General features: G+C 40.0%; 1 pseudogene; it reads right to left on the bottom strand.

Moving 5' to 3' along the window:
• Positions 1–7169: 7169 nt before the first annotated feature.
• LOC101439880 (large ribosomal subunit protein uL22 pseudogene) lies at positions 7170–7760 on the bottom strand (annotated as a pseudogene).
• Between the last annotated feature and the right edge of the window lie 9768 nt (positions 7761–17528).

Below are 17528 nucleotides of genomic sequence, written 5' to 3'. Positions count from 1 at the left end.
TACAGTTACTCTAGAAAATATTTTATTATAAAGTTAGACATATACTTACCATATGTTACAACCCACCTCCTGAAGGACACGAGTTGGTGAGACCACAAGACCAAAGAACACACCTGGCATTTAGTCAGACATAGAGTTTATGGACTTATGAACAAGAAAGACTCTTTGGTGGTGTTCTGCCAAAGAATGAATGAAGTTAGTGCTCCACAAAGAGATGAGAAAATAAGGGGTGATATATAAGGAGTTTCAGAACAAGGACATTCCATAGGGTATGAGAACAGAATTCATACTAGGAACCATGTGATCCTGCAATGACTCTCTTGGGTATTTACTCCAAGAAAATGATATAATATGACAGAAAAGCCTATACATGAAAACTCATGACTACATTATTTATATTTAAAAAGCGTAAATGACCCCAATATCCTTGAATGGATGAATGGATAAACAAATTGCAGTATATCCGTACAGTGGCATACTACTTAGATTAAAAAGGAGCAAACTATTGATATAAGGCAACAACTTGGGTTAATCTTAAAGGCATTATACTGTGTAAAAAATAAGCCCAATCTTAAAAGTTTGCGTACCACATGATTCCAATTTTATAACATTCTCAATATGACAAAATTATAATGATGGATACCAGGTAAGTGGTCATCTCCCAAGAGAGAGTATGACTATTAAAGGATAGCATGAGGGAATTTTCAGGGTATGATGAAACAGTTTTTTATCATTACTGTGGCAGTGGTTATACTAATCTATAAATATTATAAAATGCCATGTTATAATAAACCAAAAAATTAAAAATAAAAATAGCATGTCAAAACTGGTGAAATATGAATAAGACCAGTAGTTAGGAACCAATTTCAATTTCCTAGTTTTTAATCATGTGCCCTGGTTTTAATAAAGTATTATCATTGGGTGAAAGTGAGTGAATTGTACATGGAAATTTTCTGTGCTATTGTTGCAACTTGTAAAAAACAGCGAAAGAAACTTGAACATCACACTCATAACCATATAATTTTATTGATTCTTGTTACCATTTCCTTGCTCTCATGAGACTGTGACGTGTCCTAATCGTATCTGCCATTCTTCCTCTCCCTTTGCCCAGCTTCATAGAGAAAGTTTTTTAACAAAAACAAAAGAAAGTGCTACATTGAATTAAAAGTCAGTTGGCCCTTCTTTGGAGTTGGTGTTTCTGAGTGATAGAGCTGGACTCAGATGTGATCTCTTTTCACAAGCCTTTCCTGTTACTTTACCATAATTGTAGTTGGTGCTGGGGTTTAAGATATATCTAGGGGATCTGAATCTCTGGACTGACCATATGATAGCCAGGCCCTGAGTCTCAACAGACTTGAAGCTCCTACACTCTGGTTTATTGGACTTACCCCACTCATCTAACATGGAGTTGAAGAATGTCAACCACCACACCATGGAGCCAAGAGTGCCTACAACTGAAAGCAGGAGGATTGCATCCAGTATCCATGTGGAATCTAAGCCCCCTCTTGACATAAATGTAGAATGGACACAACCAATCCAAGGTCCACAGGATGGAGGAATACAGTAAGGATTAGAGTGGACTTACTGATATTCTATTCATGAACTATTGTGATTAGTAATCGAGAAAATGTGGAATTGGTGTGGAAAAAGTGGCCGTGGTGGCTGCTGGGTGCGGGGAATGGGAGGAAGAGATGAGATGTGGAGGCATTTTCGGGACTTGGAGTTGTCCTGGGTGGTGCTACAGGGACAATCACCGGACATTGTAGATCCTCCCATGGCCCACTGGATGGAACGTGGGAGAGTATGGGCTATGATGTGGACCTTTGATGATGAGGTGCAGCAATGCCCAGAGATGTATTCACCAAATGCAATGGATGTGTCATGATGATGGGGGAGAGTGTTGCTGTGGGGGAAGTGGTGGGGTGGGGGTGCTGGGGGGTGAATGGGGACCTCATATTTTTTGAATGTAATATTTTTTAAAAATGAATTTAAAAAAATAAAATTAATTTAAAAAAAAAGTCAATACTAACTAAGTTACTGGTGAGAATGCTGCTCCCTGCCAATAGTGGATCCATTCATTGAAGAAATGTTTATTGCATGTCTACTATGTATGTAATATTACAATGTGTTTAAAGGTAAAGTGGCAATAGAGATGGGTTGCCTAGCTAAAGAACCAAGGAAATGGCATAAAACTAGAACACAAGTTACTGTAACACAAAGCAGAGACTCATTCTTGGCAAAGGAATGGACTACATTGTAAAGTAGATACACAGAAGCAATTTATATATAATTCACATATTGGGGTTCTATGTAGAATTTCATAGTGGGGTGGGGACTGTCCGCTAGTCAGAAACAGAAAAAGAAAAAAGAAAAGGCTGAAAAACACTGTGAGAGATAAGGTCAATGAACTATTACCAAACTTAAAGCATTCATTGTTCTTGTGCCTTCTTCTGGATAGAATTATGTTGTGGAACAAAGTATGTCCATGCTTAACTTCCTGTTTTTCCTGTAAGAATGCATGAAGTATATATGGGGGAGAAGTTATAATAGATGGATGCAAAAGAGAGAAACAACCAATAGCCTGAACTCAGAAGGAAGAATCTAAAATCCTGTAAAAAATTTCTACTTTCTCAAGGATAGGACAGAATCCTACAAATTCCCTGCAGACACTGTACAAAATGCCTTACCTATCTAATTTCCTTTAATCCCCATAAGAACCCTAAGAGGTGGGAATTTTATCAATGACAGAAATCACCTCTGCTGCAGACTGCTCCTGGGTAGCAGAAACAGAAGCTTCTGTAGGCCCTCACCACCCATGGACACCGACACTAGTTCTAGACACAATGCTGCCCCTGACAAGCTCCTCTCTGGACCACTCGCTTAACCTATAAAGTCCAAAGTAGGGGCAGCCAATTGACCAGATGTGAGTTATACCTTCCGGACCAGGATATGTAATGTTGGAAAGGGGACCCATATTCCCACTTGGGATTCCCTACTTCACTCCAGGACCTACAATGAAGAAGTCCCCCAAATTGGGAACAAATTCATAGGCATGACAGACCAACTTGACACTTACATATTGTAGGTATTATCATCCCAATTTTACAGATACAGGGATCAAGGTTCAGGGAAAGGTGGAAATTTCCCTAAGATCATACAGTTAGTTTTGATTATGCTAGATGCTAGACTGTGAAATTGGATCTATCTAAATAAAAAAGCTCAAGCTCTTTCAACTATGATTTTAAATGGAAGTTCTTATTCATCTCTATGTGATGCTTCTCAACGCCTCCTTCTTTACATAATATAAGAAACGCTCTTGTTTCCCCACACTTATCCTTTTGCTGTTACCATTTCTATGCACACAAGCCTGACTTCCAACTACCACCACCTCCAATTCTTTTCAGGTGGGCTTTCTGTGGCCACCTGAGCCCATTCTGCATGTGACTGAGGAAGGACAGAAGTGCTGTTGGAGAATTAACCTTTTGGGTGCATTCCTCAACCAATGACTAATAGGCACTGGAGTATAAATAACCCAACTTCTTCCTCATAGGTTAATTCTAAGGTGCAATTTCTACATTGGCTATCAGAGTTCTCCAGTGGGATTTAGATTCAGTTTCCCACAGAGGCCATTTGCTTAATAACTTAATTGGTTCCCTTCCCTTCCTGTTTCACTTTCTCACTTCCTTACTGTTATTTTCTTTGATTGATTACCTTACAAATAAACTATTTCTACTTGAATTCTTGTTTCAGAGCCTGTCTCTGGGGATCTTGAATAAGACACTTATTTGAGATTATTCTTTATCCCTTAACAGTATTTCTTGACAATTCATATCTACCTGAATTTGTTCTATTAGACTAAATTGTTTCAAGTTTTACAAACGGTCATCTGTCCCCACAAGCAATAAGGGGATAGGAGCTTCATAATCACTAATTAGCTCAATAAACATAATCTGCATCCCTAAAGAAATACAGGATTGACTCACCTTATCCCATACATAATAAATTCCTCAATCTTTAGACTTAAAACTGTCCAACTTTAGAGATGAGTGAGAGCTCACGGAGTTATAGATCAGCTGTTATTTTTTTAAAAAGTATCTATGGAATCCTGATGTTCCAGAGACTCTGCATATATTTAATTTGGGCAATCTGAGAAATAAATTGATTCTACACCAAATATTAAGATATTTCAAATTGGATACCTTGGCTGACCAAGGTGATTGTTTTTCATACAGAATTGTGGTCACAGTTTCTCCAGCCATCTCTGGTGATTGAAAAGTGTTCAGTCTCCAAGGCAAGTTCTTTAAAAAAATTGTTATTTATAAGCACATATGTATATCCATCAGGATTCTGTCAATAATGAGTAATCATACTTGACTCTAAATTTCTTGTTTTTATATTCATCCAGGCAATGAATGTATTAAATAATTTTCCTCCAAAATATAATTCTCCTTTTTCTCATCTATATACTGGGGTTTCCAATACAGTTTTATTAAAAATAAACAAAACAGTTTCCATAGCTATACAATTTTATAAATAGTAGATCTAGGTCAAGTCCTCATTCAATTCATAATTATCCTCAATAGCATATTGACGTGTGTGCTTAAACATGCCCAGTTAAAGAAAGTTTCCACCTCCTGGGGAAGACTGCTTTATTTTAGGATATTTCTAATTCCTATAAAGATTTTTCTCCCTCCTAATGTGCTGAAATCTGCCTTCTTGCAATTTCCATTCTTAGGTCCAAGAGGGATTTTGTCTCCTTACTCTTTCAAGGCAGCCTTGGATCTTTGTTGGGGCCTCCCAGTGCTCTTCCACTGGCAAGGAAGAACCATTGCAAGCATTTGAACTCCTGTGCCTTATAGCCCCCTGCAAGGACGGGGTCCCCCTTCTTGTCCATTGGCTGGCAGCAAGCCTCCCTCTCCAGTCCATCTGTAACTACAGGAAAGTGACGGCAAAGATATGGATTTCACCAAACTTAATCAGAGCCTTAAGGGAATCAACAGGGGCTGGGGTTGGAGGGGAATTGGGGGTGCAAGGAAGGGATGGGCAATTTTCCAGACTCAGCACATATGGCAATAGTTTCATTGAAAGCTCAAGACAGTATTTATTTCATGCAATGACATCGCCCCGAGAAAACATGCGGGCCAAGTTTCTAATACATGAACACTAAATCCAATTTTTCAGATCTCTCCTTCCTCTGGTTTTCCTTCCCCCACATTCTCCCCCTTTTGGTGTTAGTTCCTCCTCCTTATTTGTTGAAGACTCCCTGTTCTCCTTGAAAGCTGGGGCAGTATGAATGGAATGTTTTGATTTACTACAGGGCCCCCTGCATTCTACTTCCCCAAATCAATTAATTTCTGCATACTCTGACAACTGAGGTGTTAGGGGCAAGGGCTGAGGGGGAGCAATGGTTGGGTGGTGAGAGGTTAGGGTCTAGCAGGAGGTGAGGTGAGTGGGAGACCAGAACTCCCTGGTGGAGTTTAGCCAGGGGAAGATAAATTACCCCTGCGCTTGGTGTTGAGAGAAAAGTACTGGGAGAGAGCATGGTATCTGAGATGAGCACATATGAGCATGGGGAGGGGAGGAGTTGACCGTCAATCAGAGGGTTAAAAAAATAGGAAAAAGGCAACCCAATTCCAAGAAGACAGGGAACTGGGGGTTTAGACAGCTGCCCCCGCCTCACTGCCTCTACCCTGCCCCTGGTTGCCTGGGGTCATAATTATGTTTTGTTGCCTGTCCATTTACTCTTGCAGATGTATCTCAACCTTAGGGGGGCAGCAGTATTTTTCAAGAGCAAAAATTCAAGAATCCTGGTGGAAAACAGAAAATAGGAGCCTTTACATTTTCATTTTCCTTTCTATTTGTTTCTTTGTTCTCTCTTTCACTCTCTTTTATTTCTCCTTCCTTCCTTTTTTCCTTCTTCCTTTCTTGCTTTTTTCTTGTTGTCTCTCAATCATTCCATCCTCCAAAATATACTAAACAGTATGAGATGCTATGTTAACTAAGATAAGAAAGACCAGCCTTTTAAGGTATGATCCAATTCAATTTAAAAGACATTTATTTCTGAGCCCTGTACTAGATGCTGGCTCTGCACAGATGAATACAGCACTGATTCTGACATTAATAAACTCAGTGTTATGTAGGGGGAGATAGACGTATTGTTACTCATTTATTTATCCTTTGCATCTTTGTGTGAGGTGCTGGAACTATTTTTTTTAATTGGTACATATTAATGAAACATACAATTCATCCAAAATGTACAATCAATGGTATGTGGTATAATCACAGAGTTGTGCATTCATCACTTCAATTATTATTAGAGCATTTTCATTATTTCAATAATAATAATAATAATAAACACAAAAAAAATTCCTCACCAAGCAACCCCTCTATGTTTCCCTCCTCTACATAGCTGCTACTTTTGGCTAGTCTTGCACAATTATTTGTTTGTTTATTAAGTAGTTTTATTGAGATATATTCACATACTATATGATCTATCCAAAGTGTATAATCCATGGCTTTTAGTATAATCACTATGCTGTACATTCATCATCTTAAAAATTTTAGAACAATTTCATTACTCCAAAAAGAAAGACACCACACCCATAAGCATTTTTTCCCTAGCCCTCCATAACCACAAATCTAATTTCATCTTTATAAATTGATTTATATTTACATTTTATATAAATAGAATCATACAATATGTAGTACTCTGTGTCTGGTCTCCTTTACTTAGTATAATGTGTTGGGGTTTGTTTTTTGTTTGTTTGATTTTAGCATTTTGTAGTATTAACCTACATTTGGTCAACTTCTCAGAAAAATAGCCTTATATATGTCTTGCCTGGCATCTAGTCAACATGCAGCAAATATTTTGCAATGAAAACAACTACAATTTTTTATAACACCTGCCATGTTAAAACATGCTTTATTACTAATCCTTCCGCCAACCTTGTGATAAAGATATAGTTATTCCCATTTTATAGATGTAGAAAAATCAGACAATTTGCCTATGATAAATGCCATAAAGAAGTAACATTGAGATGTTGATCCAAGTCTGCCTTCTCACAGTGCAGAATATTTTCCTACTCTTCCATACCACCTCTTTGCAAAGATATGCGAATAAAAGACCACCAGGTATTGTTTTTTTAAACTTTTATTTGCATTTATTGTGCGCTGAAGTTATTCCCGAGCCATAAGTTTTTGTTTCTTCAGTTTCTTCTGGGATATCTTTTTCTTCTGTGCAACCTCCTCTTCTGGTTTAGGAACAATTTGTTCTTTTTCAGTAAGGATCATCTCAAAGTGGCAGGGGGAGCTCATGTATGGGTTAATCCGACCATGGGCTCTGTAAGTTCGCCGGCGCATCTTGGGGGCTTTGTTCACCTGGATGTGCTCAATGACCAGCGAATCTACATCTAAACCCTTAAGTTCAGCATTACTCTCTGCATTTTTAAGCATGTGCAACAAAAATTCAGCACTCTTTTTGGGCCACCGACCCTGTGTCCAGCCCCACTGTTTAGCCTGGGCACACCTGCCAACACCACCATTATAACGACGGAATGGCACACATTGCTTCTGTAAAGTGACATCTTTCAGATACTTGGTGGCTTTTCGAATATGCATACCCTTGATGGCCTGGGCAGTTTCTCGGGTGTTCTTAAAGTGAACATGAAGATTTGAACCTCTTGATTTGCATGATTTTGTGGGGTTTTCTGGGTCCAGGGAATAGCGAACCATTTTCAGAGATCACCTCAGGCAACTTTGGGGAAGAGCAGGTATTATTCATTTCAAATTGATGAGACCAAAAGCCTTGTGAATTCATGAAATAAAGCTTATTCCAATTAATAGGAAGTCTAGGTAGTAGCATGTTTTTCCTGCATGAAACTTTATATATATATATAACTGCAATGTCCTTATCTTCCACCACACTAAGGTCTCCAGAGCATGAATATGCAACTTTGATCATCCCAAAGGCTCCCCACCTGTATGATTGGAAAACCTCAGTCCCATCCATCTAATGTCTCCTTCCGATTTCTGTGTCACTAACATATGCTCAATTGTAAGTTCATACTTGTACTTCTATTCAGTGACAAAGTCACTTAGGACCAGTTGATCACCATTACCATGGCACTCAAGACCCTGAATGAGAATGTTGTGCCCCAGCCCATGATGATTCATCCCAGGGGCCTCCAAAATACACTTCCAAATGCTTATCACTCCTACTACTGGTCCAAAGTGGTACATCAGGAAGGCTCTGCTCATCAGGATAACTCATCTCATCACATGTTCCCACCATCAGGTCAGTAATGAGAATAGAGTTCCTCAAGGACACAAATCCTGATGTTTTACCTTCTATACACATTGTATCAGACCCAAGCTGTGTTCCAGGAAGAAATTAGAATAATGCTCCACTCCTCAACTCTGAATCACTCTTTAGCACCTGGACCCTGAAGCATAATTGTTTATATGCAGTAGACCCATTGCCCTCAAGGCCCTATTTTTCACTCCTCCCTGCATCCACATTAATAGCTCATCCTTCCTATCTGACTGTAGGCTTGGGCCATGTGTCTGGTGAGGCAAGAACAAATTTGAAGTAAACAAAGGTTTAGAAAACTGCTTGTCAGCACATGTCTGGACCAGCCTGCTGGAGGATAAGACATGCAGAGCAGAGCCAGGCAACCAAGTCAAAGCAATCCTAGATTAGGCAATAGCCAGCTGACCACCAGACATGTGAGTGAGCCCCAGGAAGAACAAAGGAACAGCCTGACCAATATCACCCAAATTCAGCAGAACTGCCCAACCACTCATAGAACAATGAGAAATAGCATGCTTATCTATTAAAATCATTGCATTTTAGGTGTGATTTGTTATTAGCTACAGCTAGCTGACATATTGTGAGTTAGGTCTCACAAATTATCTCATAAAACAGATTTTTAGTCCTTCTGCAAACACTTCTCTCCAAAGGGTGAGAACTCACCTGAGAAGGAAACACCACCCTCTCCTGCTATTCTTTTATACTTACCCTTTCCTCTCTACCATGTGCCCCAGGGATCTACTTACAAAACTAGTCCATGGAACCATTACAAAGCAGGCAACTTATTGCCCATTCTACTCTTCTTATCTCCTGTTGTGGATTGAATATAATCCCCACAAAGACATGTTCAAGTCCTAAACACTGGTCCAGTGGATATGAATTCATTTGTAAACAAGATTTTGGAAGATCTATTAAGATAGACCAAACTGAATCAGTGTAGGTCTTAAGCCAACATGACTAGAGACCTTATAAGCCAAGAAACTGTGGATACAGTAGTAGAAGACAATAGGAGACAGAAAGAAACAGATGGCCATGTGATAGAGGCAAAGATTGAGTTATGGATTGCCAGCAAACCACAGCCAGAACATCCCAGAGTTCAGAGAAAACATGGCTTGCCACTTTGATGATTGTGGACTTCTAGCCTTCTAAACTGTGAACCAATAAATTCTTGTTCTTTAAGCCAACCAGTCCATGGTGTTTGTTACGGCAGCCCTGACAAACTAAGGTATCTCCCTTCCTTTCTCCCTGCCCCATCTGTCTACACTCACCAATGTACCAACCTGCTCCCTCCTCCTTCACTAAGAGAAAATAAATGAGAACAAGTCTCTCATATAAATTAATTCATGCAGATAAATATCTATGGGTCTATCAAGTCTATTGCTTCATTAGATATACTTAGACAAGGATAAATTCCCTTTAAACTGAGCAAAGATCTCACAACAGAAAAATGAAATATATGTAAATGCAATTGACATATAGCAGTATATTCTGTCCATACACCACACACACACACACACACACACACACAGGCAGACCTTAGATTTGAACTGTATGAATTTCACACAGACACAGTAAAATTAAATCAATATCAATGTGTAAAGGAGTTTGTGAAGAGTGAAGTCAGAGAAGATTGCCTTATGTGATAATGTACTGTTACTACTAAGGACTGATGTTATTATTATTCTGGCCTTTATAATACATTAGAATCACAAATAATATCTCTTAAATATAGAAGATTCTAAATTAGTGGGATATGAATGAACAATATTGTTGTGACTTCAACCTGCCTTATGATTTTTCCAAGGACACATGAGAAGCTTTGTCCTCCTAGGAGCTCATGGCTGATGCCTGTTAGGGGACCAGCCCCAGATTTGCCAGACCACCCCAGTGACATCAGGGTAGACCAATCCTGCTTTTTCTGGCATGTTTCTGAGAAGTTCTTTCCCTTCAGTTTCATCTCCCTGACACCTAAAAACAGGCCCTCTTGTCCTTGGGTCCATGCTCTTATCTTACCTAGTAAAACCCTTAACACATATCTTCTTTTCTCAGCCACAAAAATTCTCTGCATTTTGTGAGGAATACTTTCTTGAACTATTTGACAAGGGCCAACTCTGAACTAGAAGTCAAGAGCAGTACTGAACTAGAGGTCAAGACACTCAGGGTCTAATCACAGCTCCGTCCCCAACTTACTTTGGAACCTTGGACAATTTGCTTCATACTGAATGTTAACCTTTTTGGCTCTAAAATGTGTAGTTTTATCACATATCCCTTAGGACTCAATCTAGCTTTAAAAACTATGAGTTGCTCTGGTGGGTCTCAAACTGTGCCACAATTGTTTAAGCAATACTGCATCGGGGTTCAGACCTTGGGCTCCATCATTATCCCCCTGGTTAAAGACACCAAGATCCATTGTCTTAACCCCTGCAGTAGATTCCTAATTGGTTTTCCTGTTTCTTTTTCCATTTTTATATTCCTACAATTCATTTCCACACAGATCCCAGAGTGGTGTCTATGAGCACAAATTAGATCATGTCCCTTCTCTGTGTGAAGTACTCCAATTGTTCGTCCGCTGACCTTAGTATAGATTCAAACTCTTATCAGGTACAAACTGGCCCTTACCTGCATCTCCAACCTCATCTCCCACCACTGTCCCCTATCTCACTAAACTCCAGCCATGACTTTGTTCCAAGATGCCAGGCTTGTTTCCATCTGTAGCACATACTGCTGGTGACCCATCCACGTCCTCTCAGCCCACCCAAGGGGCCATATGCTGCTTGGTGAAGAGTTTCCTTTATACACCAAAAGTTCCTTACTCAAACGCATACATATTTCTGTCTGAACACTTTCTCTAGCCAAGGAGAATCCTCAGCCCATGGGCAGTAAAGGCTAGAAGTGAAAGAGAGTGAATGCCCCAATAGCAAACTTCAACTAATAAGGTAGGTAAACATCCCCAATTCTCTTGATCTTCAGAGAGAACAATCTGAGGTATACTCTACATCATCTTTCTGGGGAACTCTGGAGGGATTCACCTTCTTTTACCTTCTTCCCTGAAAATTCACTCCAGAAGGCATCTGTTAGAGCCAAAAAAGATAGGCAACTTTGTGAAGTGGTGATGGGGAGATGTGGTCTGGCATGAGGATGTGGGAATTTAGCAGAGTGGAGGACAGCTTCTGTGAAGCTTAGCATGGTGACTTGGAACCCAAATCAGGTTAGAAAGGTTTGTACACAGGTGGACAGCAGCAGATCTGCACTGGGTTTTGGAGTCTAGGGGGGTAAAGAGGGTATTCATGTCAGGGAGGGGGTGGGTATCAGGGACACTATGGGGCATTGAATACATTGAAGGGGAACAGTCAAATAAGTAAACATGTTGAGGATAACGGAAACCAGGTTTCTCACCATTGAGATATGGATTTTCAAATATGGAAAGGGAAAAACCTGGAATGAATCCTAAGGTGTTTAATTGGAATAGAATGGAAGCTGCTAGCTTTCAATAGATAGGTAGATGATAGATAGTGTTCTAGTCAGCTGGGTTGCTTCAGAGTCAGGCATTATTATTCCCACTTTACATTAAGGGACTAGAGGCTCAGATGTGAAAATAATTTTCCAATCACACACTGTGGCAGACTGAATCATGTCCTCTGCAAGAACATGTTCAAGCCCTAGCTCCTGGTCCTGTTAAGTGTGGACTCATTTATAAATGCGAATTTCTCTTCTTTTTTTTTTTTGTCTTTATTGATTTTTTTAATATTACATTCAAAAAATATGAGGTCCCCATATACCCCCACCCCTCTCACCCCATTCCTCCCCCCATAACAACAACCTCCTCCATCATCATGAGACACTCATTGCATTTGGTGAATACATCTCTGAGCACCACTGTACCTCGTGGTCAATAGTTCACATCATAGCCCACACTCTTCCACAGTCCACCCAGTGGGCCATGGGAGGACATACAATGTCTGGTAACTGTCCCTGCAGCACCACCCAGGACAACTCCAACTCCCGAAAATGCCCCCATATCACATCTCTTCCTCCCACTCCCTACCCCCAGCAGCCACCATGGCCACTTTCTCCACATCAGTGCCACATTTTTTTCAATTACTAATCACAATAGTTCATGAATAGAATATCAGTAAGTCCACTCTAAACCATACTCTATTCCTCCATCCTGTGGACCTTAGAATGGTTGTGTCCACTCCACATCTAGATCAAGAGGGGGATTAGATTCCACATGGATGCTGGATGCAATTCTCCTGCTTTCAGTTGTAGGCACTCTTGGCTCCCTGGTGTGGTGGTTGACCTTCTTCATCTCCATGTTAGATGAGTGGGGTAAGTCCAATAAACCACAGTGTAGAAGTTGCAAGTCTGTTGAGGCTCAGGGCCTGGCTATCACATGGTCAGTCTAGAGATTCAGATCCCCTGGGTATACATTAAACCCCAGCAACAGCTACAGTCCCAGTAAAAGTAACAGAAGAGTCTTGTGGACAAAGATCACATCTGAGTCCAGCTCCATTACACAGAAACACAAACTCCAAAGTAGGGCCAACAAGATGGCACTGAACTCCATCTGCCATGACCATAGAACCTGGGGGTCTCTGTAGCCCTCAGAAGAACCAATATCTGGGGTTGTGTTTACTTTATCTGTCTCTGGGACTCTGCTCAGGTGTGCATAAGGGCAACCCCTCTGATAACCTCCCAGCTCTTTTTGGAGACTCATAGCCATATAAACTCATTTGTCCTTTCCATTTCCCCCTTTTATTCAGGTCAAAAAGCATTTTTAACTCCTGGTATTATATATAGATTGAGATATTCTGCTGGTCCAAGTTGACCTTTTTATTCAAGGTCATTTTCTAGTACATCATCAGCTGGTACTTGGTAGTAATCCTTCAGCGTCACAGGGAGGCTCATCCCCGGGAGTCACGTCCCACTCTGTGGGGAAGGCAACACATTTACATGCTGAGTTTGGCTTCCAGACTGGCCACATTTTCAAAGATCCTCTTTAGATGAGGTAAAACTGAATCAAGGTGGGCCTTAATCCTGAATGACTGCAGTCCTTATAAGAAAAGGAAATTTTTTCATGAGCTCACAAGCCATAGGACGAGACAGAAAAAGACAGTCATTATGTGATAGAAACACATGGACTGAGTGCCAGTAAGTCACCATTAAAATACTAAAGACTGTGGAGAAGTCATGGCTTACCACTACCTTGATTTTGGACTTGATTTTGGACCATGAGCCAATAAATTCCTGTTGCTAAGCCAATAAGTTTGTGGTATATTGTTATAGCACCCCTGCTAAATGAAGGCACATACCTATCAAGAAGCAGGGAATGCCAGCATGATATTACCTGGAACATCAAGATACTCATCAAAATTCTTGTGTTGGAAAAGTTGATACGTATTTTTATCTGCACTAAAATATTAAATTCTAAGTGGGAGATGCAATCCCTGTCCTCAAAGCTCTTATCATCTACTTGGAAATTAAAGGTATCTATAATTATAAAGAAAACATGCGTATTAGCTTTGATTATGTGTTAAACTCTTTTTAATGTGCTTTGCATGAATTAGCTCATTTAATCCTCACAGCAATCTTACAAGGTGGGTAGTATGTTTTGGCACCAATTCTCTGATAAGGAAAGAGAGAGAGAGAAATTAAGTAATTTTCCTAAATTTTCATTGCTAATAAGTGGAGATTCTGGGATTCAAATCCAGGCAGTCTGACTCCAGAGTCTGCTTGTAACCACTGTACTGCCTCATAAAACAAGTTAGACAAAATCATAAGGCATCAACTGAGCAAGTATGCTGTACCTCAAATGAAATCCAAGATTCAGAAACACCAACGATGATAGATCTTACAAGTGTGATAGATAATGGTCCCCAAAGATGCCCATGCCCTAATTCCTGGCTCCATGAAATATGTTACACTACATGGACAAAGGAATTTTGAAGGTGTAATTAAGGATTTGGCTCCTAAAATAGGGAGGTTATCCTGGATTACCTGGGTGGGGCCAATTTAATCACCAGAAGCCACTAAAAGAAAGAAATTTCTCTGGCCACTGGGAGAGAGATGTGGCAGAAGGAGGCAGGAGAGATACAGCAGCAAGGGAGGCCAGAGAGATTCAAAGTATGAGATGGACACAACCCACTGCTGCTGGATTTGGAGATGAAGGATGCCAGGGAATGCAGGTGACTTCTAGAAGCTAAGAATGACTCCAGGCTGGCAGCCAGCCAGGAAATAGGGACATCCATCTTACAGTCTCATGGAGTTGAATTTTCCCAACAACCTGAATGAGCCTAGAAGTAGATTCTTCCCCAAGAGACCCCAATAAGGAATGCAGCCCACTGACACCTGGATTTTGGCCTTGTGAGACTTAAACTGAGCCCACCAAATTTCTTGTCAGACCCAACAGAACCAACCTGGACTTCTGACCCACAGAACTGTGAAATAACGAATTTGTGTTGTTTTAAGCCTCCAAGTGGGTGGCAATTTGTTATGACAGCAATATAAAACTAATTCATTGTGTACCAGGGCTCATTTGGGAAGACTCAATTTTAAAAAGAGATCCCGATCTCCTTCTTTCTCTTATGCCTGATTTTCCTCTCCTGTAATCTCTTAGCCGCTTTTCAAGTAAAACACATCCTAAGGTCCAAATCACTCCTAGCCTCAGTACAAAATCACACTCAGCTGACTATACAGCTGACTATACAGTAAAAACATGAAAGTCAGGCTCTAGGTGGACTAGGCTGATTCTCCCCTGAGTCCTGGGATTCACACACTTCAGGGTCATTAGGATAGAATGAAACATGCCCAACATGGAATAGGGTCTAGAAATTATGAAATAGAAGGAACTCAAGGTGGGTATAATTTTCCTAGAGACAAGGGCACTCAGGGGAAAAGAATGTCTGCAGGGCTTACATAGGGATGAAAAAACAGACTTCTTTTTGGCACCAGAAAAGAGAAATTTAGCAGATAGGTACATTTTCTAGATACTTTAATGCCAAGAAAAAAATACTTACCATAAAGGTGTTTAGACCTATCTTAGAAAATACATAAATTTATTATGGTGTGTTGGTAAAGTGTGCCAAATCCTGAAAGGCAGAAATTTGAGAATTTTGGAATCTTTTATTCAACATTCTCATTTTATCCATGGGTATATCAAGATCTAGAGAGCAAGACATGTCCCACAGTCTTTAAAGCCTTTTATCACCATGAAATTTTGTTTTATGGAATCATATAAGACTCATGGGAAGGATTATCTAAAGAAAGCATGCTGTAGTTCTTCAAGGATTATATTAAGTTCCTCTTCCCAATTCTCTCTATCAGACTCTGGCTTACTATGCCTTTGCAGTGGTCTATTCCTGCTGCCCACGTGCTAAAAAAACATTTGACAATCCCAATTCCCGTCTGATCCCCCAAATGAAAATCTATCAGACTTCAAATTCCCTGGGACTTATTTTTCCCTTTTAACTGTGATTTTGTGCAACAAAATGAGAGTCCAATCATGATGCTTAATGAGAGGCATTCAAACGTTCATTCATTCACTGAAAAAGCATTCATTCTTTCCATGGTAGTTTGACTTGTTAAATGAATATAAGATTCCCTACCCTCTAATTGTTCACAAAAAAATGATATGGGAAGAAGCCACTATATTATACTATACTATAACATCAATACTATAGTGAAGGGCTCTCTAAGGTGTGGCAGGAATGGAGAGGGCACACTCCATGTACAAGCTGACTGCTGCATGAGAGCTTGGGAAAGGATAGAGTGACAACCAATGAGGCTGGGATGGTTGGCTGAGTCCTTGTTTGCCATGTTAAGGATTTTGTATTTTATTTTGAAACTAACATACATTATAAAATATACTTGAAGGAGAGAAAAGATGTAGTGATATTTTATTTATATAAAAAAAGAAATATGGTATGTGAAAGACCAACTTCCCATAATCCCCTTAAGGACAGCATCCATATGTATGTTTTGCTAAAAATTATTCTCCTTATTAAAAAATATTCAGTGGGGTCCTCGTTTGCCAAAGAGTGTTTGTGATTTATCTTCATTTTCAAAGAATATAAATACACTTACACACATATATACACACATATTAGTAGGGATTTTAAAAAATACTTCTTTAAAATACAAGCACGAGGCAAAACGCAAATCCCTGTTTTTACAGAATAGTGGGTAACATTTCACAATTCCTAGTTTGTCAGTGCTTGTACAGTCGCTGTCTTCATCCATCTTCCTAAGTCTTATTCTGGATTCTTTCCCAGTTGTATTTCTCCCCTCAAAATGTGATAGACCTCTTCTCTTCTGGCCCTTGTGAAACAGAGACCAGTTCCACTTCTCATCAAAATCAAAATGACAAGGGAGCTTGTGAGATCATTTCATATATCCCCACATCTTTATTTGTACCAAGAGACAAACCCAGGCCAACTCTTGTCCATTTTGTTCTGCTGAATCAGGGAAATTCCATCTCTCTTGTTGCGTGTGTTCATACTAATAGGGTTTCGGGTAGAGGGACAATCTGCCAGAAGTCTGTCTATCTCTAGCCTTCTCCCTCACATTTGGCATGAGACCAGGGGCCCAGACATTTTTAAACAGAGGGAGAAGTACGTGCAAGCTGAGCTAGCCCAGAGGCTTGAATTGACCACTCCTGAGCAGAAACCAAAGAGAATGTTTGCTCCAGAATAGAATTCCATGAGCCCAGTACTTGGTGAGATGGCACCAGAAGTAAATCCATTTGCATAAATGGGATGTGCCATTAGAAACAAAAGTCATGAAGATTTACAGGAAGCTAGAGCAGCCCTGGTGAAACAAAAAGAACATGGAACTAGAACCAAGTGACCTGGATTCAAGTCCTTCCCATAACTTTGGCAAGGCTATTCATCTCTGACTCTCAGGGGTCTCACTTGTAAAACGAGCACATTATCCATGAGTTATTATGCAGAACAAGTGGGAGGACAAAATATAAAGTATATAATATACTACAGGTGACCACAAATGTCAGTCCCCCTCTTCCCAGCTTGATACCAAGAGGCTGTTCAGTTCTACAGTCATATTCCTCAACATGCATCTATGCAAATGAGGAGACCATCTGCTTTCCCCCCATACATGGCTCCATCTCATCAAATATCAACTGTCTCCATTTCCCAGGGCTGCTACAACAAATATGGAAAACTTGGTGGCTTAAGACAATAGGAATTGATTATCTTACAGTTCC

Source organism: Dasypus novemcinctus, chromosome 8 (genome assembly GCF_030445035.2).
Source record: "Dasypus novemcinctus isolate mDasNov1 chromosome 8, mDasNov1.1.hap2, whole genome shotgun sequence".
Classification (NCBI taxonomy): domain Eukaryota; kingdom Metazoa; phylum Chordata; class Mammalia; order Cingulata; family Dasypodidae; genus Dasypus; species Dasypus novemcinctus.
The sequence above is the reverse complement of the archived record's forward strand: the minus strand, read 5'-3'. Positions and strand labels throughout refer to the sequence as shown.